The 23,986-nt window shown below is 38.4% G+C and overlaps 2 protein-coding genes across 4 annotated transcripts in view; one reads left to right on the forward strand and one right to left on the reverse strand.

Annotated features, from left to right (window-relative positions):
* Positions 1–5,157, reverse strand: part of DNAAF6 (dynein axonemal assembly factor 6) — a 40,488-nt gene extending 35,331 nt beyond the window's left edge. The window contains exon 1 of the mRNA XM_067723098.1: positions 5,095–5,157. The gene's annotated coding sequence lies outside the window, so the exon portion shown is untranslated. The remainder of the gene's footprint in view (positions 1–5,094) is intronic.
* A 148-nt stretch (positions 5,158–5,305) lies between these two features.
* NUP62CL (nucleoporin 62 C-terminal like) overlaps positions 5,306–23,986 on the forward strand; it is a 68,659-nt gene continuing 49,978 nt past the window's right edge. For 2 of the 3 annotated variants that reach the window (XM_067722784.1, XM_067722783.1), the window contains exon 1: positions 5,306–5,607. The gene's annotated coding sequence lies outside the window, so the exon portion shown is untranslated. Of the gene's footprint in view, positions 5,608–8,198; positions 8,224–23,986 lie in introns of all 3 variants that reach the window. The other variant, XM_067722782.1, reaches the window with a different exon arrangement.

Consider the following 23,986-nt stretch of genomic DNA (forward strand, 5'->3'; position numbering starts at 1 on the left):
ACCAACCAGACATCAGTCTTTTAAATAATCTCTACCATTATATTTGGAGTAGGAATTCAGGATCTTTAAAAATCTTGGGAGTGTCACACTTTAATGAATAACCTGAATAAAGACTGTAGAATTAGGCCTATTGTTAGTGATTTGGGCATAAATATAATAGGAATCTTTTCTACACTTCTGCTGATATTTTTTGAATATTATTTTAGAAAATTAATTCACAGGAAGCTTTTCTTTAGTGCTTTTATTAAATGATCCACTAAAATTTTTGTGTTGTGCCTAGAACAGTAATACAAAGGAATTCTCAAAAGTGTGCTGGTACAATCACCTGTCAAAATCAATCTGCATGTAAATGGCGTTTTACAAACCTTTTGTTTTACTATTATATTTTACCATTATCTTGACTTTCCTTTTTAAAAGGAAAACTGATCTGAATGCTTATCGGAGATGTCAAGGGTATGAAACAAATGTTAAATTGCCCTATAGATCTAGCACAGAGGCAAGTATATCATAGTGGTTAAGAGTAAGGGCTCTGGAGTGATGTTGCTTAGATTTGTATCTATCGTTTACTTCCTAGCTCTGTGACTCTGGGCTACATCATTTAAACTAATAATGATGTCGAATAACTTAATGATAAAACTCATTACATTGAAAACTCATTAAATTGGAAAAGGTGAAATAAGAGCCGATTAAAACAATCTTCTCTCACAGTATGGTCTGGTAGTCTGCTATGGAAATGAATAATTGACACATTAAATTAAACAAAGAGGCTTCTGTTTATATTGTTAAAGTCCTAGATGATTATGTGTTCATTAAATATTTACTTAACATTAAAAGCAAAAAGTTTACTGAAACATTTTTTACCTTTGACAGTGAAAGGGAAAAATGGATCCAGATATCAGATGCAATGATTTAAATGGTATTTTGAATTGAAATTGTACAATGAGACTTTTAAAAAACAAATATAGCCAAAATTGTTTTACTATTCCAGCATTACCTACCTTACAATATTGTTGTGATGGCCGTATTATGCACCACAGGTAAAAGAGTTTGCTGAAATATGAAAAGCTTTATAAAAATATCATTATTATTTGGCACATAGCGACAGCACCCACAGGTACACGATGATGAGGCTTGCTAGAGCTTAATGGTGGGCTGGTGAGAAGGGAAGAAACTGGAACCAGTAGAACTAACCCAGAAGAAGGGTATTCAGAAGTGCCAAATATAGCATCTGAGTTAGCAATCAGAGCTGCTATTCACGCGTGCTCATGGGCTTGGCAGTGACACGGCAGCGAGAGTTTCAGGACGTGAGCAGTGTTTCGGCAGAAAGGTTGAATAGCCATGGTTACAGGGAGGCCTATTTAGGTAAAGTAGGATCCTGGTCCATAGGTGGGGGTATAGGAGGCAGGGGTTCTTGAGTATTATGGGGGAGTCGGCAGCTAGAGGAAGGTTCAGAATAAGGCTGGGCTCAACATCACAGCTATAAAAGAGAAAAGGAAACAGGCACTCCATCAGAGGCTTTCTAATGTCCCAGTGGAGGTTATGAAGGAAGGCTGTGGTTCAGTAAGTACACTGGATACTGTATTTAGGAAAGCAGATTAATTCTAAATCCCCATCAGTTGGGAAGTAGCTCTCGCCTGGTTCTCATTTGGTAAGAGGCAGGGCAGTGTGGGCAGTGGGAAGCTACACCTAGAGGCTGAGCGTCTTCGGTAACCGGAGCTGGCAGGTAGTCAGCAGTTGGTGAATACTGAATGAAGCATGACTAAATTCATACGAATGTTGATTTCAAAATAGTCACCTTGAAAGGTTATACGTTGATGTAAATTATGCTATCAATGCTCAAAATATTTTGGAACTGCCTTCATATGTATCACCAAGAAAACAGGTATCACTATGGTATCACTCAGTGTGATTACACATCAGATTTGTCTCCAAGTGATTTCTAGATATATCTAGATATCACATCTACTTTCAAAATATGAAGATTTAATACTTTGAGGATATTCAAAAGAATGTGCTGCAAGCCTCAAGGCGATTCTAAAAGAGTAGCTTCAAAAGTAATTTGAGCAATAACAACAGCATTAGAATAAGTGGATAGCCTCCCAAAGTGACTGCTTTGAAGGGAATACCACTCCTTGGGATGTAAAACAAATCATTCACAATAATTTATAGTATGCTCTTTATATCTGAAGTATATTAGGAATCAGACTTTTTAAATTCCAAATTATGCTGGCATACAATGGCATAGGTTCATACTTAGCTAAATTGGAGTAGAAATATCATAATAAAATTGGCACTCCAGCAAAAATAATTTTTGCCATATCAACCATAATAATCATCTATAAACACAAAATAATAAATCACGACAAGTTTGTTGATATTGTATTTTGACAAACAAAAGAATCAGCAATACTTTATAAGTAACTAATCAAAGAACTCAAAGTATCAAAAGAGAAAAACAATGATCTGAATTTTTAGAAAACTATATTCTAATTTCAATGGAAATGAAGGTTCTACTAGCTTTTTTAGAAGTCTAACAAATTAAGAATAATTTGTTAAACTATTAAAAACATATTAAAGTTCATTTGACAAATACATAACATCGGAAAAATTAAAGCAAGATGCCTTTTTATGAACTATGCAGTGTTATTTATTTGTAGGACTATCTTTTATTTGTAAATTTGATATAAAGTTCATCTTGAGCCTGACAGTCAAGGTCCTTCAGGATTTAACCCCAACCTAATTTTCTGCCCTTCCCTCCTATTATTCTCCTACCTGTAAACTGCATTCTGTTAAAAACTGAACTGCTAATTAAACATACCCTATAATCTCCTGCCTTTGTACTTTGGAATGTATTCTTCCTTTTGCTTAGACTACCCAGATAGTATAGTGTAGTGATTAAAAAAAAAAATTCTAGAGCCACACTGCCTGTTTGAATCTGTCATTGCCACTTAAATAGGCCAAGAATAAATTTAAGGCAAATTTAAGCAGGAACTTCATTTTAAAAATATATTGCTAAATCTTTTATTTGAGATTTGGTTATTTAGAAAGTAAATTTTCTAGACCCTTCTTTTTTCTCTCACTCTCTTTTGCTAGGCCAATTCCAGTGGCAGAGTTTTCTAGACAGTGCTTTTAATTTTTCCCACATCAACTTGAATCCTTAGGGCCTTCATAGGTGATTGGGGTATCTCTTTCGGTACTAGCCACAATGAGCTAAAGAGACAGATGCTTCAGAACCAGCTCTTTACCAAAACATTGGAGCCATTTAGGGACTAAACAAGCTCAACCAGGATGACTCCAGACTCACGGCACCATAACAATAATATCAATAACCCGAGATTAAGTCAGACTCTAGTTAAGAGGGCTGGGGTCTCAGCAGGAATGGCTCTTCGACCTGAACTAATTGGAGAGAAGTCTAGGTTAAATTAGTGAAAATTCTGAATTACACACTATTCAAAAAGAAATGACATTTTATTAATTCAAATTTATATAGCAAATAAAATCAGGGTAATAAAGAATCACCAAATAGTGTCATTTGGGAACTTGGTTAATAGGTAAACACATATCCCTATGTAGAGTACTGACTGTTTATAGCTGAATGATTTCAAAGTATTAAAAATTCATTTACTCTCTTAAATAAAATTGGCATTTCTTCTGCAACTTTATGTATATAGTACCTTATTTAACAATTCCTGTATTAAAATTCTTCTGAAAACACAAAAGTAAACATCATCTATGCCTATGTCTGAGTTAAATTATAATATACTGGTTGGTTTTTTCTTACATTTTTTGACAACTATACACATCAATGATTCCCTGACTATTAAAACTAATTCATTTTGACTTGTTTTTACAATACCAAGAATAATTTCCTTTTTTAGGTCTCTAACTTTCACTGCTATTGAATGTACCAAGTCATAAGTAACTATGGGGACTTAACAAGAGTTTTTGTTACAAATTTAAAATATATTTAATGGAAGATGATTTTTGAAAGTACCTGGAATATTTCATAAATCTAAATGTCAAGAAATGAGCCTCTTGATTTAATATTTCCTCTACCCGTTATTCTTTGTTTTAGCCAAACTTAATACACTTGCCAACAATTTTTTTGTTTCTGTCTCATTCCCATACTCCACCTCTATCTAAAAAGGAGTTGAGACAGCTCATTTTCCTTCAGGGCTTTGAAATTTTCTCCCTAAGTCAACAGGCCTGTTTTCTTCATTTCTTCAGGAAATAGTCTCTGTTCTGAATCCCTGTCACAAGAAGCTCTTAGGAAAAGAGGCCCCTACCTCTCTGCTCAAACTCTGTACTCTCCCCTCACTCAGATTTTATTTTTTGTCACAGTCCCTTACCTTTTGACGGGTACAGTCCAACGACATATAACACTTACTCTCCCAATCAGCCCTTGGTGAGTAGCAGGTTTGGTAGGGACACGTAGGCTTTTGCACACCACGCTCCAGGCCCCCAAGTGCGGTCTGACTGCTTCTCACTCCTCAACGAATCTGACCAACTGTGGTTGGAACTCTCAGGCCACAGTGCTCACATTCCGACACACAGGGCATTGTCCACGAAATACAGGCCATTTTTTTCAGTCTGAACAGCGTTATACCCCCTAAAAAAAATATCCCAACCAAGGCAACCTGGTCCAAGATAAATCATGCCTGTACATGTAAAACAGAAGATAACAGTGGCTACTTCAACTTAGAGCACCCTGATCTACCTACAAGGAAATAATAGTTTTCACTCTCAAATTAGCGTTACAACAGTAAGTGTATGTAAGTGTCTAGAGAAAAACGTCGGGAAGGTTCGCCTGTTCATTTTGGCCTTCTGACATTCCATCCGCTTCCATCCCTTGTCTGGTAAAACTGCCCCATCTCACTCACATTCTGATAGACTGAGTTTTGTTAAAGCTGAATCCTGCTTCTAGAGCGCCTAGGGCAGGGGGATTTAGAGAACGGATCTGTTCTATCGGCAACTTGTGGCTTTTTTAGTGTATCTCTCAGAGCCGTAAGTATCTAGAGTTCTCCCTAATTTCTCTGACAGCTAAGGCATCTGAGGACCCCTTCTTTCCCCCTTCTAAGGTTCGGGTTTCCTCACCTGGGTCAGTTTTTGGGTGGCTCTCTAGGATCCAAAAATACACTGCGGAGAGCTCTGCGTCCCTCTGTTGCCTGGGTAACAACGTCGTTTAAGATCGCCGCCAACCCCCGCCTCCGGGTTCCCGCTTGACTTTCCTGGCCAACCATAGAAGAGTGTCCTTTGAAACCTCACGAGAAGTAACCAATCCGGGCGCGTGCCAGTTGTGGTCAATGGCCGCCCTTTCCAGTTAACTAGGTCGACCCCTTTTAAGCCTGGGTCTCAGCATCGCTCCGCGGAGAAGCGCCCGCTGCGCAGGCTGGCCCTTTTCGGCCGCAGAAGTTCCGGGTCCGCCTCTGGCCGCTCCGCAGTTTTAACTGCCTTCGCCTTTACTTTGCAGCCACCAGTTACCGCCACCACCGGTTTTCGTTTGTTCAGGAAATCAGCAGGCTCCCTCACTGTTACTTTCTTCCTGCACGTGTATTCTAGATCGGACCGCTAGTTGTCCAGCAGATCCCGAACAGCGTGGGCAGAAAGGTAGGCTCGGTGGCCGGGGGGTTTGAGGAGGTTTTGTGGCGGCTCCCCACGCGCTCCCCACGCCCCCTTTCCGCGCTGTGACAGAGACACGTGTTGTGGTTCCGTCCCGGCTCAGCGTTTGTGTGTGTGTTTGTGTCTATGTGTGTGTAGGGTGGGATCGCGCTTTTTTTCCTCTGCTGTGGGCAAGCCTTCTGGATCCGGAGCCCCAGGGGGAGCACCCCTACGGCTGCCATGCAGCTCCAGCGAGGCACCGGCCGGAGCTACGCGTCGCTCCCACTCACGGGAACGTCGCCGGACCCGGTGCCCCGCTTTTCCCGCTTTGGAGTGCAGAAACGCTGGCGCGGCGCCAGTTTGCTCTGCTTGGCAATCGGAGTGTTTGCACTTGGCCTAGAGGTACAGTTGTGACCCTAGTTTCTCAGGAATTCCGTGGTTTGGTTTTAAATAAAAGGGAAACAGAATAGATGGCTTAATAAATGTTTGGAGTATTCAAAACTGATTAGCTATACATATAACCCCTTCCATGCCCTCAAGAGGAATCCTAACAAGAAGGCCAGGAATCTGGACCTGAGCTGTGAATTTTTGCCCCCTTGGATGTATGGATTTGCCCCTCTAGGTTTCTCTGTGCTGGAGTAGCAGTCATCAACCACAATATGAGTTAGGTTGAATGTATTTTTTTAACTAATAAATATGGACATTTTCAAAAGGATACACTCTAAAAAATGTATGAATCATAGCATATTCAAGCAGATTCAAGTGCCATAATAACACTCATGGTGATTAGCTTTCTTTTTGAATGTCTTTTCCAAAGATTATATGAGTATGTATTCATTTGTAATTTACATTTTTTATAAAGGAAGCAATTAAGTTGACTGGGAGAATAAAAGCTATAATTGGTCTGTATTAGCACATTCCCCCTTTTCAAAGCACACAGGTTGTCTTATTTTCTGTCATTCTAAAACATTCTAAAACTAGAGCCTCTTTTTAAAATTATAAAATATTTCAGACAGAAAATTACAGAGACTATTATACACCATCATCCATGTACCCACAAAAGATTTAACAATTGTTAACCTTTTGCCATATTTTCATTAGATATTGGTTTTTTTTAAAGAACTAAAACATTACACTAAAACTAAACATAAAACTAAAACACTACTCTTTGTACCCCTTCCCAATCCCAGAGATATTTGTTCTTCTGAAGCTGTTAAATATTTTTCCTGTGTTTTTAAGTGCACTCAAACATAGATGGCCATAAATGATTTGTAATATATTGTTTTGTATGTCCTTTGACATTTTCATAAATGGTATACTGTACTTACTCTTCTGCAACTTTTTGGGGGTCAACATTGTTTTTGAGATTTGTCTATACTGATAAATGTAGATAAAGTTAGTTATTTTAGGGGGGATAAACTGGGAGATTGGGATTGACATATACACACTACTATATATAAAGATAACTAATAAGAACCTACTGTATAGACAGGGAGCTCTATTCGGTGCTCTGTAATGACTTGTATGGGAATGGAGTCTGGAAGAGAGTGAATATATGTATATGTATGTCTGATTCACTTTGCTGTACAGCAGAGATTAATACAACATGGTAAATCAACTATACCCCAATTAAAAAATTAATTAAAAAATTTTTAAAATGAAATAACACATATATAACTCATATAAATACTAAAATGTGAAGTGACTTTTATTTTTTACACAATTATTTCAGTAACACAGAAATATTCAAAAATGCTATCTTGCCATTTAATATGTACAGTTTTCATAGGTTTCTCCCGGTAGACTTATTGCACAATCCAGGAATAAAGCTTAAAACAGAAAGTCATTTAGGAGTAATAAAACCTAAATTAAGAAAAGAAAAAAACGTTGCTTTTATTGCTGTAAAGTAGCCCTCATATAACTATGCCACTTAAAAATATCTCCATTCCACTATTGTTGTTGGACATTTAGGTTGTTTCAAGTATACAAATATTCATATAAATCATACCACTAAAAGAGGTACCTACATTAGGCAAATTCATAGACACAGAAAGTGAAATAGAGGTTACCAAAAAGTAAAATAGAGGGGCTGGGGGAGTGGGCAATGGGAAGTTATTGTTCAATGGGTACAGAATTTCTGTTTGTGGTGATGAAAAAGTTTCGTAAATATTGAATAGAGAGTGGTGATGGTTAAACAATGTTGTGAATGTACTTAATGCCACTGAATTGTACACTTAAAAATGGTTAAAATGGTAAATTTTACATTATATTTTACCACACAAAAAAATTACAAACATAAGAATTATGCTTATTTTTCAAAGGCATACCTTGAAAAACATACTTGATGACTAGTTTTTTTGTGGAGTAAAGCCCTGAGAAAAGTGAGATTTATTTTAAAAAATAAACTTGAATTAAGTTATATTAGCCAGATCTATTTTTCCTTGTAAAATGATATTTTTTGAAATCTTTAAATGACTACTATTACTTCATGCTACTATTACTTCATGCTTAAGATTTTTATGAATACTAGTATGCTTCAGAAGTTTCCAGTTTTTCATTTGTTGTTGTTATTTTTTTTTTTTTTGCTCTTTTTCTCCAAGGTTTTGAGGGAGGATTCTTCTAAAAGTGAGTAGGCCTTGAGGCTGTACTTTGCATTTGAATGCCATTCCTCTTTCATTTCTTAGACTAGTTCTCTCCAGTGATGTACTCTCTTCTTTCTCCTCTCCCCTCTCCTAATCCTGTTCTTTCACTGCTGCCCTTTTGGGTCCCTCTGCCTCCTTTCCATTTAGCCAAGCCTTCTCTTTGGGTTTCTCTGCCCTCCACTCCCGTCCTCTATTGAGTCCCCTCCCCTGCCTTGTATCCTTCTCAGCTCCTCCAAGATTTCCCCTCTCTTGAGTCCTTCTGCCCACCCTCCCCTGTGGTCTCATCCCTGGTCTTTTCTTTTCCACTGTTGTAACTGCTAAAGGCATTCACTAAAATAAGACTTGTTTCATGGAAATGTACAGTCTTCTCTGCAGTGTCAGACTTGTAATATTCGGAAAGTTGGTCTTAATTTTGGGATTTGAAAAAACCTTTCTAGCCTTTAAAATAAGATTCTGACATTATGGCCTTGACAAGTTATAGTATGAGTACGAAGGGGGAGAAAAACACTTAACGTGAAAGATAATCAGTGAGTTATATTGCTTAAGATGTTTAATATGAACTGAAAACTAATGCACAATTTTCCATAGCTCTATATTTTATTTTGGCATAAAATAAAATGATTACCATTAGAGGTTTGATCCCTTCCTATTTCCTTGAAAATGGCTGTGCTAATTTCACCTCTCCCTATCCAATTCTCTCTGGGGACTCAAACATTTAGGATAAAACATTGGTAACTCAGTTTCTACTTCCAGAGTTGGCATCAATAACTGTCAGTGCAAATAAGGACCCTATTGTACTTTGAGGCTTCAATTTTTCTACTTTCTTCTTTAGTTCCATTTCTGTAACGCTTTCTTGGTGGAAAAGGGGTTTCTTCAGTGATTTGGTACTTTTCCTTTGCTTCTCTGCCTCTCTCCTTAGTTCCATAATTAATATGTTAAGGAACCATATGTATCATCAGAAGTTACTATTTATTGGAATGGTTTTATACCAGAACTAATCACATTGCATGAATTTTCAGGCCAGGTTGTTTAGTCATGATGTTCTTGAGAAGGTGAACTGAATTCGTGGAATGGTGAATGGAATTCACCATTCACGTGGAATTCATGAATGGTTATCTAGTAACTAGGCATTTTAGGGAGAACGTTGTCTCCAAAGAGGATTTGCCTCCAAGAAGGCAGAAAAACTTTTTAATCCATTACATGGCTGAACTTCTATGCTAGTCACTTCTTGACAGTTATTTCTCAAAGTAATGTGGGGGAATAATGGCATGAGTGATTTCCCCCAAAATCATTTATACTTTGTGAGACAGAAGCCCCTAAACATTTATGTTGAAATGACCTATAATAGGTACCCAGGCTTGAACTTATTTTGTTTCTGCTCTTTGAGATGCAGACTTATCTTCCTAATATGTGTTGCTTAAGCTAATGTTACAGTGAAAGTATTGTGTTCAGTTCCTTCACTTACTATTTGTTTGACCTTGGGAAAGTAATTTAGTATCTTAGAGCCTCAGTTTCTTCAACTATAGAATGGAGATCAAAATACCTTTACGGTTTGTTGTAGGTAATTAAAAGATGAGGAATGTCAGATTCGGTAAGTGCTTTTATCATTTCCCTTTTATTCAAGAGATTCAAGAACTTAAGTGGTAAAATGGTGTGTCCTGAAATGACCTACCATCATTTATTGATCCTGAGTCAGGTTTCCTACTAACCAGAACACTCCTAGGACCTATAAAGGACGATAGGTAGTACAAAAAGAAGATAATTTGCATGCTGATAAATGAGATAGTTGTGTAGTAATTTTTTTGAATTGTAATTTGAAATGCAATTTATGTACACTCTCTGGGCCAGCTTAGAGAGTGTCCCATAAATACCCCTGATTGACTGATCCTTCACTGACAGTGAGGACAACCCCAGCATTATATTTTAGAAAGCTTTCATATAGCACTTTACATTAAATTAAATTAGACAAGATAATATATGTGGAAGGCCCTTTGTAAACTTATTTTTAAGAAAACATTTTGGTTACTCAGTGAAACTGCCAGAATTTTAGAGGTGAGGAAACAGATTCTAATTCATTTAAGTGATTAGCACAGCCCGATAGGTGGCAGCACTGATTGAATTGTCTCATTTAGACTGGACTACCAGGCAGGGATCATCTGCCCAGTTCCAGGAGCCTTTTCAGTGAGCTCCGATGATTTCTTTAGGCCTAGTGAATTTTCTGCACAAGTCCTTCACCATCTAGTACTTCTTTCTTTGAACATGTGTGCTTGCATTAAGACATCCAGGATGGAACTGTAAGCTGGGCTCAACATATAAAGCTGTAGTTTTGTCAACTTTAAGCTCCTAGTCAGGCAGTGTGGATAAGGAGAGAGCACTCTGAAGAGGAATAGAAAGAAGTTGGCTAGAGGAACTCAACAATGACAGAGACAGATATTCCTACTCATAGCCACATAGAGGGAGTACAGACTTGTTTTCCATTTTTATTAAAGTAGTGATATGCAGAGAGAAGCTAAAGTGTGCTAAGGTCTTATTTCTTTTTTTTTTTTTTTTTTTTTTTTTTTTTTTTTTTTTTTTTTAGGCTACAGACATGCAGGCTCAGTGGCCATGGCCCACGGGCCCAGCCGCTCCGCAACATGTGGGATCCTCCCAGACTGGGGCACGAACCCGTGTCCCCTGATCGGCAGGCAGACTCTCAACCACTGCGCCACCAGGGAAGCTCCTAAGGTCTTATTTCTTAAAAAGGATATGGAATACTGATTAACTTCAGGCTTTCTTAGAAGAACATAAATTTAAATGTGTTAAAGAATTCAAGAGAAACTCATACAAATAAATATAATTAGCATATGTAACTTCCAAGTATGGGAAAAATGATGGAATACAGAAAATTCCATCAGTCCAATTACGTAGAAAAAGATAAAAGATAATACAACATGGCAAATAAAAAAGACAAAATAAGGAGAAATATGAATCCAGTTGTGTCAGTAGTCATAATAAATGTAAATAAATTAAACTCACTCATTAAGAGATTCTTAGACTCTATTTTAAAATTTTCAGCTTTGCTATTCATAAAAGCCATGCTAAAAATGACTCAGAAAGGTTGAAAACAAAGGGAAGGAAAAAGATACACTAGGCATATAGCAACCAAAAGAAAAATGGTGAAGCAACATTAATGTCAGACAAAATGGGATCTAAGGCAATTTAGTAATAAACAGATATTTCACACTGATGAAAGAAAGGAGATCTGCCAAGAGAGTATCAACCATGAATCTATGCCCCTAACAGCATAGTCTTGAAATATATAAAGCAAAAAACAATGGAATTATAAGCAGAAATTGATAATCTCTAATAATGAGAGACCTTTTTTTTTTTTGGAAACGAGGTTTATTTATTTATTTTTTGGTGCGTTGGGTCTTCGTTGCTGCGCGTAGGCTTTCTTCTAGTTGCAGCAAGCGGGGGCTACTCTTCGTTGCAGTGCGTGGGCTTCTCCTTGCAGTGGCTTCTCTTGTTGCGGAGCACGGGCTCTAGGTGTGTGGGCTTCAGTAGTTGTGTCATGTGGGCTCAGTAGTTGTGGCTCATGGGCTCTAGAGCGCAGGTTCAGTAGCTGTGGTGCACGGGCTTAGTTGCTCCGTGGCATCTGGGATCTTCCCGGACCAGGGCTCGAACCCGTGTCTCCCACGTTGGCAGACGGATTCTTAACCACTGTGCCACCAGGGAGCCCATGAGAGACATTTAAAACACCCTTGTTAGAAACCGGTTAAGCAGAATAGATTAAAAAGATTTTTTAAAGTACAAGGATGTGACAGATATACGATCTAAATGAGACGGAAGGGAATTTTTAATTCCAAATTCTTAATGACAGATTCATTTTTAGTCCCAAGGTGATTTTCATTTGTTTTATTTCTCAATTTTCTAAGGAAGAAAATATTTAAATGTTCATGCTACATTTAGCAGAGAAATTCTAATAACAGGGTAATTCTTAAATTACTTTCAAAAGAATGGAAAGTCCACAAATGCGAGAGCACAAGAAAAAGTTCCACCTTTTGATGGCTACCAGAAGTTTTTCCTTTGGCCTGCAATATGACATTGATGACACTACCTAATTCTGAAAGTATCAATGTCTATGACAGTATAAGAACCATGGTTTGGCAACAGTATTTTTTCTGTCAACATCTGTGATATTATCATATACTTATATATCATAAATATGGAATATATAATTATATAACAATAATATAATATTATTATAATATAATTTATAATGCTTATAACCTCAGGAGTGTGGTACCCTTGGGAATATAAGACTAAATACAGCAAGGGCTCTTATTCTGCCCAGAATACCTTTCTTTCTGTGCCTTCCAGGACTGAGTTATTATACCACTGAAATCACCCTTTGGAGCTCACATTTTAAAAGTTCTAAGATGTGTATGACTTAAAAATAAGCATGTCATATTAACACATTTAGATAAATATTGTCCTTCAGAGTTAGTCTTGGGGAGGTGTTCACTTATAACCATGACACAAACACTACTCAAGATACTGTATTTTACCAATTTTAAGAGGTATAGTTTTCCATATTTTAACATCTCTGCAATTGAAATGAGTCTTAACAGTTGATGGTATCTTACAATCCCTTTTGGCTAGGTGGCAGTTGTGATGTCATAGTTGTTTCCATATGCACATTTAATATCAAAATGTCTAGGATCAAAACCTGCCTAATGGGTGTCTTGGGTGAAAATCCCAGAGATAACAGGGGATCACCTGTAACTCCTAGAAACCAATGGTTGTGGGGAGCGAACGCAAAAGATGGTTAATCAGGCTTAGTTATTGATTATGCTGAAGTGGGAGACAAAAGGAGGCTGGTCTACATATTTGCAAAGCTGGCTTGAAAGCATAGCAAAAATGGCTTTTAGTTCTCTTATGAGTTCTTTTAAGAATTGCTGCAGCAACAGTGCTCCTGGTGGCACAGAAGACTTTAAGAAATTTGAGTGGAAAATTGGACTCTGAGTATTTTTTCTTAATATATGCATGTTTGATTAAAATCTGTGTCTACATTGAAAGGAGCTCTTTCAAAAAGTAAAAAAAAAATAAGTGATGATAAGGAACTGTAACAGATTGGTGTTGGTTTTTTTCTTTTTGTTTTTGTTTTCCTTTTTACTGGTGTATAAAGTAATGGGGCTCATAACTTTGATGAAATATTTTTGATACTGATTTCTTAGAATTGCCTTTCAGAGCTATTATGTAAAACCTGATTGTTAGTCGCATCCCGTTTTAGAAATCTTGACTGGGATAGAATGATAAGTACACAGTGATTTTCCCTTAACACTTCAAGGGATATTTAGAGATATTATTCCATCTTCTTCTAACATTTACTGTTGCTAATGAAGAGCCTGCTGTCAACCTGGTTGTTACTCCTTATTAGGTAAATGATTTTTTCTCTCTGATAACTTTCAGATTTTTTTCTCTATTCTTAATATTTTAGGGTTTCAATATAAAGGGTGTGTGTGTGTGTGTATGGTGGTGGGAGGAGTTGCCTGATTGCACTTGATGGCTTTAAGCATGAGGACTCATTTTTCTTCAGTTCTAGCAAACTCATTTATTAACTCTGAATAATGTCTCTGCCATTCTATTTTTTTCCTTCTGACATTCCTTCTGGATATACACTGAAACTTCTCTTTTATTTTCTCCTTATCTCTTAATTTCTCTCTTCTTTCCCATCACTTTATCTGCCCTGTGCTCTGGCAGATTCTTTTCTTCTGTTCTCTCTTCCTGTTCAATGATTTTTTTCCCTCTTCAACTGTGTCTAGTCTACTATTTAAATCTATCCCTTGAGCCTTTTTATTTCTAATACTGTATCCGTTTCTTGGATTTCTCCGTGGTTCTTTTTCACATTCACTTGTTTGCTTTTATGGATGCTATTTCCCTCTTGAGCTCTTTGAACATATAAAACATTTTAATGTGCCATTCATATTGCTCTATCACCTCTAATTCCTTAGATGAGAATTTCCTCAATTTTCAGGTCTATAGACTACTTACTTAGACGTTTTGTAGTTCTTGTCTTTGAGTTAATTTTCTCGGGGTGTTTTGGATCATGGATGACCTAGGAAGTGGAGATATCTCTGATAAGTGATGTCATGGACAACCTGCCTGGGCCCTGAAAGTTTCATCAGCTCCTAATTAGTGTTTTTATGTTACCATCTTAGTTTGAAGCTTCCACACCACAAAGGTAAATTGAATTTGAGCTGTCTGTGTATATCTTCTGTACCAGCTTGGGGTTCCTGCATGTCTCCATTGCCTTTTTCATTCTCCTAATAGAGATTTCCCAGATATAAGCTCCACTAGGTTTCTGCTGATTGAGGAGCCTATGACCTTACCCTGTGGCCTCAAATTTACCCACAATCTAGCATATTTCCAACTTTTAGGGCACACATCTCATTCAAGTCACCCCCTTGGGCTAAGCAGCTTCAGCTTCTGCTCATAGATATGAATTCCCTGTTTGGCACCTGAAAAATTGTCTTCTTTCTTTTTTTTTTTTTTTTTTTTTTTTGGCCATGCTGCGGGGCATGTGGGATCTTAATTCCCCGACCAGGGATGGAACCCGTGCCCCCTGCACTGGAAGTGGAGAGTCTTAACCACTGGACTTCCAGGGAAGACACTGTCTTTTTTCTTAAAAAACTCTGTATTTTTTAAAAAGTGTTTTTAGTAAATGCTTTTGAACTGGTATTTCTTGGAGTTTGGAGTATAAGAGAGTGATTCCAGTGTGGCTCCCATCTGCCGTCTTGACCTGGAAGTCTCATTGAGATCTCTAAAAATTTTCTTCTTCCATTCCTCTCTTACCCCCATTTAGGGTTTGGAGTCAGGAGCTGGTTTATTTTTGGAGGAACTGGTGCCCCTACCGGTTGGTTCACTTCTGGCTCTGCAGAGACAACCACTTAGCTACAGAGTTTACTTTCTCTACACCTAGTATAGGAGGTTTAACTTAGGGACTCCATACCAACCAGTTAGAAGTTCATCTTCTACTGGCCTGTTCTCACTCTGTAACACAACTCCAGCTAGGCAGAATACAGGATTCAGCTTTGGAGCACCAGTTGCATCAACTCCTATCCCAGTAGGAACTGGATTTCCTTAGGGTAAGAAGAGTACCATTTGATTCTTTTAGTGGCTACAAAGGTAATCATCTTTCAAAGACAAACTTTCAATTCGGAGTATGGAAAGGGTAAAGGGATGGTGTGGCATTTCGAAGTCAATTATTAGGAATTATGCTACTCATTCCCAAGGTAGTCCTATAAATTGAAGTCATTTCTGATTTGAGACACAAGGCACGTTGAATTCTGATCTGTGGTATCCCTTCGTTTTATGTGAGCCATAGGAAGAGTACTCACTGGGTTTTGAACATATACCATCTTGAAATTAGACTGCTTGCTTATTAAATGTCTCTCTCTAGAGAGATCTTTGTCTATTGATCATTTTAATGACCTTGGATATACATTCTTCCCTCCTGCATCTCAGAATTTTTAAAGGGAGCATTTTAAAAAATGCCTTTCTATGTAAATTCAGTTGGATCCAGCCCTTTCTTTCAGTAACACCTGATAGCCTGATGAAAGCAATTCCCTCTGGAATTCTCCCCTATACTGTTAGTTATCTAATAACCTGTAATTGAGTGTTAAATAACCTTTCTTAGGACGGGTAATTTAAATACTGAAGCACTTTTTTCGTGGGTCATGAAATACATTTAAAAATTTCTAGAAACTCTATTAAAGGTATGCCTCACGTGACTTTGTGATTCAGTGTCTAAAACTAAAAATTATGTTTTTAATAAAGTCTGCCAGACCGGCAGAAGAAGTGTAAGTTCTGTTGTCTGTACTGAAAATAAAAATTCCGCAGCTACTCCTTCCCCATCAAAACCTTTAAAACTTTTGTTCTCCTTAAAGTAGACCGAATTAGGAAACCTTTATCTATGGATGAGCGAATACGGAGCTCTGTACATGTATTCCTGTAATAATATCTGGTTATCTTTCTTTCTGTATTGAGATGAAATAACCTATGGAATAAAATGTTATAAAACTTAATTTGGGGGAAAAGTCTGCACCTGCCGAAGAGGCAAGAGACTTTTTCTTCCCTCTTTGTTTCCTGGTGCGTGAGGAGAGGGGTTTAAGAACGCTGCTTAAAGGAACCCCAGAGACGGGCGCGAGCCGCGGCTAAAAGCGCGGACCCCAGAGACAGGCGCGAGCCGCGGCTAAAAGCGCGGACCCCAGAGACGGGCGGGAAACGCTAAGGCTGCTGCTGCCGCCACCAAGGGGCCTGTGTGCGAGCACAGGTCACTCTCCACACCCCTCTTCCGCGGAGCCTGTGCAGCCCGCCACTGCCAGGTTCCCGGGATCCAGGGACAACTTCCCCGGGAGAACGCACGGCGGGCCTCAGGCTGGTGCAAAGTCACGCCGGACTTTGCCGCCGCAGGCCCGCCCCGCACTCCGTGCCCCTCCCTCCCCGCCGGCCTGAGTGCGCCAGAGCCCCCGAATCAGCGGCTCCTTTAACCCCGTCCTGTCTGAGCAAAAAACAGACGCCCTCCAGCGACCTACACGCAGTGGCAGGGCCAAATCCAAAGCTGAGCCCTGGGAGCTGTGAGAACAAAGAAGAGAAAGGGAAATCTCTCCCAGCAGCCTCAGAAGCAGCGGATTAAAGCTCCACAATCAACTTGATATATCCTGCATCTGTGGAATACCTGAATAGACAACCAATCATCCCAAATTAAGGAAGTGGACTTTAGGAGCAAGATCTATGATTTTTTCCCCTATTCCTCTTTTTGTGAATGTGTATGTGTATGCTTCTGTGTGAGACCTTGTCTGTATAGTCTTGCTTCCACCATTTGTCCTAGGGTTCTATCCGTCCATGGTTTTTTAAAAAAATTTTTTTCTTAATAATCAATTTTAATTTTAATAACGTTATTATACTTTACCTTCGTTCTTTCTTTCTTTCTTTCTTTCCTTCCTTCCTTCCCTCCTTTAGACAACGAATCATCCCAAATTGAGGAGGTGGTCTCTGACAGCAAGATTTATGATTTTTCCCCCTTTACCTCTTTTAGTGAGGGTGTATGTGTATGCTTCTGTGTAAGATTTTGTCTGTATAGCTTTGCTTCCAACATTTGTCCTAAGGTTCTATCCGTCCCTTTTTTTTTCTAAATAAGAATTTTTTAATTCAATAACTTTATTATACTTTATTTTATTTTTACTGTATCTTCTTTCTGTCTTTTTTCCTTCTTTCCCTCCTTCCTTCCTTCCTCCCTCCCTCCCTCCTTTCTTTCCTTCTTGCCTTCATTCCTTCTTTGCTTCTTTCTTTCTTTCTTCCTTCCCTCCTTTCCTTCTTTCTTTCCTCATACTTCTACTAATTCCCTCTACTTTTTCTCCCTTTTATTCTGAGCCATGTGGATGAAAGGCTCTTGGTGCTCCAGCCAGGAGTCAGGGCTCTGCCTCTGAGGTAGGAGAGCCAACTTCAGGACACTGGTCAACAAGAGACCACCCAGCTCCACATAATATCAAACGGCGAAAATCTCCCAGAGACCTCCATCTTAACACCAGCACCCAGCTTCACTCAACGACCAGCAAGCCACAGTGCTGGACAACCTATGCCAAACAACTAGCAAAACAGGAACACAACCCCACCCATTAGCAGAGAGGCTGCCTAAAATCATAATAAGACCACAGACACCCCAAAACACACCACCAGACGTGAACCTGCCCACTAGAGAGACAAGATCCAGCCTCATCCACCACAACACAGGCACTAGTCCCCTCCACCAGGAAGCCTACACAACCCACTGAACCAACCAGCCACTGGAGACAGACATCAAAAACAGCGGGAACTACGAACCTGCAGTCTGCAAAAAGGAGACCCCAAATACAGTAAGATAAGCAAAATGAGAAGACAGAAAAACACACAGCAGATAAAGGAGCAAGATAAAAATGCACCAGACCTAACAAATGAAGAGGAAATAGCCAGTCTACCTGAAAAAGAATTCAGAATAATGATAGTAAGGATGATCCGAAATCTTGGAAATAGAATGGACAAAATGCAAGAAACAGTTAACAAGGACCTAGAAGAAATAAAGATGAAACAAGCAACGATGAACAACACAGTAAATGAAATTAAAAGTACTCTAGATGGGATCAATAGCAGAATAACTGAGGCAGAAGAACGGATAAGTGACCTGGAAGATAAAATAGTGGAAATAACTACTGCAGAGCAGAATAAAGAAAAAAGAATGAAAAGAACTGAGGACAGTCTCAGAGACCTCTGGGACAACATTAAACGCACCAACATTCGAATTATAGGGGTTCCAGAAGAAGAAGAGAAAAAGAAAGGGACTGAGAAAATATTTGAAGAGATTATAGTTGAAAACTTCCCTAATATGGGAAAGGAAATAGTTAATCAAGTCCAGGAAGCACAGAGAGTCCCATACAGGATAAATCCAAGGAGAAATACGCCAAGACACATATTAATCAAACTGTCAAAAATTAAATACAAAGAAAGCATATTAAAAGCAGCAAGGGAAAAACAACAACTAACACATAAGGGAATCCCCATAAGGTTAACAGCTGATCTCTCAGCAGAAACCCTACAAGCCAGAAGAGAGTGGCAGGACATACTGAAAGTGATGAAGGAGAAAAACCTGCAGCCAAGACTACTCTACCCAGCAAGGATCTCATTCAGATTTGATGGAGAAATTAAAACCTTTACAGACAAGCAAAAGCTGAGAGAGTTCAGCACCACCAAACCAGCTTTACAACAAATGCTAAAGGATCTTCTCTAGGCAAGAAACACAAGAGAAGGAAAAGACCTATAATAACGAACCCAAAACAATTTAGAAAATGGGAATAGGAACATACATATCGATAATTACCTTAAATGTAAACGGACTAAATGCTCCCACCAAAAGACACAGATTAGCTGATTGGATACAAAAACAAGACCCTTATATATGCTGTCTACAAGAGACCCACTTCAGACCTAGAGACACATACAGACTGAAAGTAAGGGGATGGAAAAAGATATTCCATGCAAATGGAAACCAAAAGAAAGCTGGAGTAGCAATTCTCATATCAGACAAAATACACTTTAAAATAAGGACTATTACAAGAGATAAAGAAGGACACTACATAACGATCAAGGGATCGATCCAAGAAGAAGATAGAACAATTGTAAATATTTATGCACCCAACATAGGAGCACCTCAATACATAAGGCAAATACTAACAGCCATAAAAGGGGAAATCGACAGTAACACATTCATAGTAGGGGACTTAAACACCCCACTTTCACCCATGGACAGATCACCCAAAATGAAAATAAATAAGGAAACACAAGCTTTAAATGATACATTAAACAAGATGGACTTAATTGATATTTATAGGACACTCCATTCAAAAACAACAGAATACACATTTTTCTCAATTGCTCATGGAACATTCTCCAGGATAGATCATATCTTGGGTCACAAATCAAGCCTTGGTAAATTTAAGAAAATTGAAATTGTATCAAGTATCTTTTCTGACCACAACGCCATGAGACTAGATATCAATTACAGGAAAAGATCTGTAAAAACTACAAACACATGGAGGCTAAACAATACACTACTTAATAACGAAGTGATCACTGAAGAAATCAAAGAGGAAATCAAAAAAATACCTAGAAACAAATGACAATGGAGACACAACGACCCAAAACCTGTGGGATGCAGCAAAAGCAGTTCTAAGGGGGAAGTTTATAGCAATACAAGCCCACCTTAAGAAGCAGGAAACATCTCGAATGAACAACCTAACCTTGCACCTCAAGCAATTAGAGAAAGAAGAACAAAAAAACCCCAAAGCTAGCAGAAGGAAAGAAATCATAAAAATCAGATCAGAAATAAATGAAAAAGAAATGAAGGAAACAATAGCAAAAATCAATAAAACTAAAAGCTGGTTCTTTGAGAAGGTAAACAAAATAGATAAACCACTAGCCAGACTCCTCAAGAAAAAAAGGGAGAAGACTCAAATCAATAGAATTAGAAATGAAAAAGGAGAGGTAGCAACTGACACTGCAGAAATAAAAGAGATCATGAGAGATTACTACAAGCAACTCTATGCCAATAAAATGGACAATCTGGAAGAAATGGACAAATTCTTAGAAATGCACAACCTGCCAAGACTGAATCAGGAAGAAATAGAAAATATGAACAGACCAATCACAAGTACTGAAATGGAAACTGTGACTAAAAATCTTCCAACAAACAAAAGCCCAGGACCAGATGGCTTCACAGGCGAATTCTATCAAACATTTAGAGAAGAGCTAACACCTATCCTTCTCAAACTCTTCCAAAATATAGCAGAGGGAGGAACACTCCCAAACTCCTTCTACGAGGCAACCATCACCTTGATACCAAAACCAGACAAGGATGTCACAAAGAAAGAAAACTACAGGCCAATATCACTGATGAACATAGATGCAAAAATCCTCAACAAAATACTAGCAAACAGAATCCAACAGCACATTAAAAGGATCATACACCATAATCAAGTGGGGTTTATTCCAGGAATGCAAGGATTCTTCAATATACGCAAATCTGTCAATGTGATAAACCATATTAACAAATTGAAGGAGAAAAACCATATGATCATCTCAATAGATGCAGAGAAAGCTTTTGACAAAATTCAACACCCATTTATGATAAAAACCTGCAGAAAGTAGGCATAGAGGGAACTTTCCTCAAGATAATAAAGGCCATATATGACAAGCCCACAGCAAACATCATCCTCAATGGTGAAAAACTGAAAGCATTTCCACGAAGATCAGGAACAAGACAAGGTTGCCCACTCTCACCACTCTTATTCAACATAGTTTTGGAAGTTTTAGCCACAGCAATCAGAGAAGAAAAGGAAATAAAAGGAATCCAAATCGGAAAAGAAGAAGTAAAGCTGTCACTGTTTGCAGATGACATGATCCTATACATAGAAAATCCTAAAGATGCTACCAGAAAACTACTAGAGCTAATCAATGAATTTGGTAAAGTAGCAGGATACAAAATTAATGCACAGAAATCTCTGGCATTCCTATATACTAATGATGAAAAATCTGAAAGTGAAATCAAGAAAACACTCCCATTTACCATTGCAACAAAAAGAATAAAATATCTAGGAATAAACCTACCTAAGGAGACAAAAGACCTGTATGCAGAAAATTATAAGACACTGATGAAAGAAATTAAAGATGATACAAATAGATGGAGAGATATACCATGTTCTTGGATTGGAAGAATCAACATTGTGAAAATGACTCTACTACCCAAAGCAATCTATAGATTCAATGCAATCCCTATCAAACTACCACTGGCATTTTTCACAGAACTAGAACAAAAAATTTCGCAATTTGTATGGAAACACAAAAGACCCCGAATAGCCAAAGCAATCTTGAGAACGAAAAAAGGAACTGGAGGAATCAGGCTCCCTGACTTCAGACTATACTACAAAGCTACAGTAATCAAGACGGTATGGTACTGGCACAAAAACAGAAAGATAGATCAATGGAACAGGATAGAAAGCCCAGAGATAAACCCATGCACATATGGACACCTTATCTTTGATAAAGGTGGCAGGAATGTACAGTGGAGAAAGGACAGCCTCTTCAATAAGTGGTGCTGGGAAAACTGGACAGGTACATGTAAAAGTATGAGATTAGATCACTCCCTAACACCATACACAAAAATAAGCTATAAATGGATTAAAGGCCTAAATGTAAGGCCAGAAACTATCAAACTCTTAGAGGAAAACATAGGCAGAATACTCTATGACATAAATCACAGCAAGATCCTTTCTGACCCACCTCCTAGAGTAATGGAAATAAAAACAAAAATAAACCAATGGGACCTAATGAAACTTCAAAGCTTTTGCACAGCAAAGGAAACCATAAACAAGACCAAAACACAACCCTCAGAATGGGAGAAAATTTTTGCAAATGAAGCAACCGACAAAGGATTAATCTGCAAAATTTACAAGCAGCTCATGCAGCTCAATAACAAAAAAACAAACAACCCAATCCAAAAATGGGCAGAAGACCTAAATAGACATTTCTCCAAAGAAGATATACAGACTGCCAACAAACACATGAAAGAATGCTCAACATCATTAATCATTAGAGAAATGCAAATCAAAACTACAATGAGATATCATCTCACACCAGTCAGAATGGCCATCATCAAAAACTCTAGAAACAATAAATGCTGGAGAGGGTGTGGAGAAAAGGGAACACTCTTGCACTGCTGGTGGGAATGTGAATTGGTTCATCCACTATGGAGAACAGTATGGAGGTTCCTTAAAAAACTACAAGTAGAACTACCATATGACCCAGCAATCCCACTACTGGGCATATACCCTGAGAAAACCAAAATTCAAAAAGAGTCATGTACCAAAATGTTCATTGCAGCTCTATTTACAATAGCCCGGAGATGGAAACAACCTAAGTGCCCATCATCAGATGAATGGATAAAGAAGATGTGGCACATATATACAATGGAATATTACTCAGCCATAAAAAGAAACGAAATTGAGCTATTTGTAATGAGGTGGATAGACCTAGAGTCTGTCATACAGAGTGAAGTAAGTCAGAAAGAAAAAGACAAATACCGTATGCTAACACATATATATGGAATTTAAGGGGAAAAAAATGTCATGAAGAACCTAGGGGTAAGGCAGGAATAAAGACGCAGACCTCCTAGAGAACAGACTTGAGGTTATGGGGAGGGGGAAGGGTGAGCTGTGACAGGGCGAGAGAGAGTCATGGACATATACACACTAACAAACGTAGTAAGGTAGATAGCTAGTGGGAAGCAGCCGCATGGCACAGGGATATTGGCTCGGTGCTTTGTGACAGCCTGGAGGAGTGGGATAGGGAGGGTGGGAGGGAGGGAGACGCAAGAGGGAAGACATATGGGAACATATGTTTATGTATGACTGATTCACTTTGTTATAAAGCAGAAACTAACACACCATTGTAAAGCAATTATACCCCAATAAAGATGTTAAAAAAAAAACAAACTTAATTTGACAGGAGCTATGTTACCTAGCTGCCATTTAATGTGGCGGCGAACTATTATATTGATTTTTTCCTTTCTCTATTTAGAATAAATGCAATAAAATTAAACTTGGGCAACAGGGCTTTCACACAACCTACAGTGATTCTAGGGGCTTTTGAGCTGGGTGCCAGCACCCGTACTAATGCTGTAACAAGCAGTGCCCTATCACACCAGGGGACAGCATCCACTCCTTTTGCTTTTGGCTCTGTCACTCAGTCTGCAGCAGTGTTCTCGTTCATTGGTGGAAGTGCACCTCAGACTGGGTGCACCAACTTCAATATTGTCTTGATGGGGAACGCCTCTCAACCAACAGCGTTTACAGGATTACCCCTCACTCCTGCTACTCGGACGTCTAGTGGAACGATTGCTACACAATCAGTTACTCGTTTCAACCGTGGTGGACAGTCCACTGGTAAGTTTTGAACTCTGCTCTCTAATGGAGAAGCACAGTATTCAAGATTGATTTTGAGATTCTTATTTGATTGATTCATCCGAATATGACTGACTTCTCTTATTGGAGGTTAGTGTTATTGATGAATGCGATAGAAATGTAATCTAAACTGCTCCTTCTGGTTTTGCATTTTTAGGTTTAGAACCAAGGAATGTTTGTTTGGGGGAAAAGTTACAACCTTCTGAGAATGAATAG

This window comes from Pseudorca crassidens, chromosome X (genome assembly GCF_039906515.1).
Source record: "Pseudorca crassidens isolate mPseCra1 chromosome X, mPseCra1.hap1, whole genome shotgun sequence".
NCBI lineage: Eukaryota > Metazoa > Chordata > Mammalia > Artiodactyla > Delphinidae > Pseudorca > Pseudorca crassidens.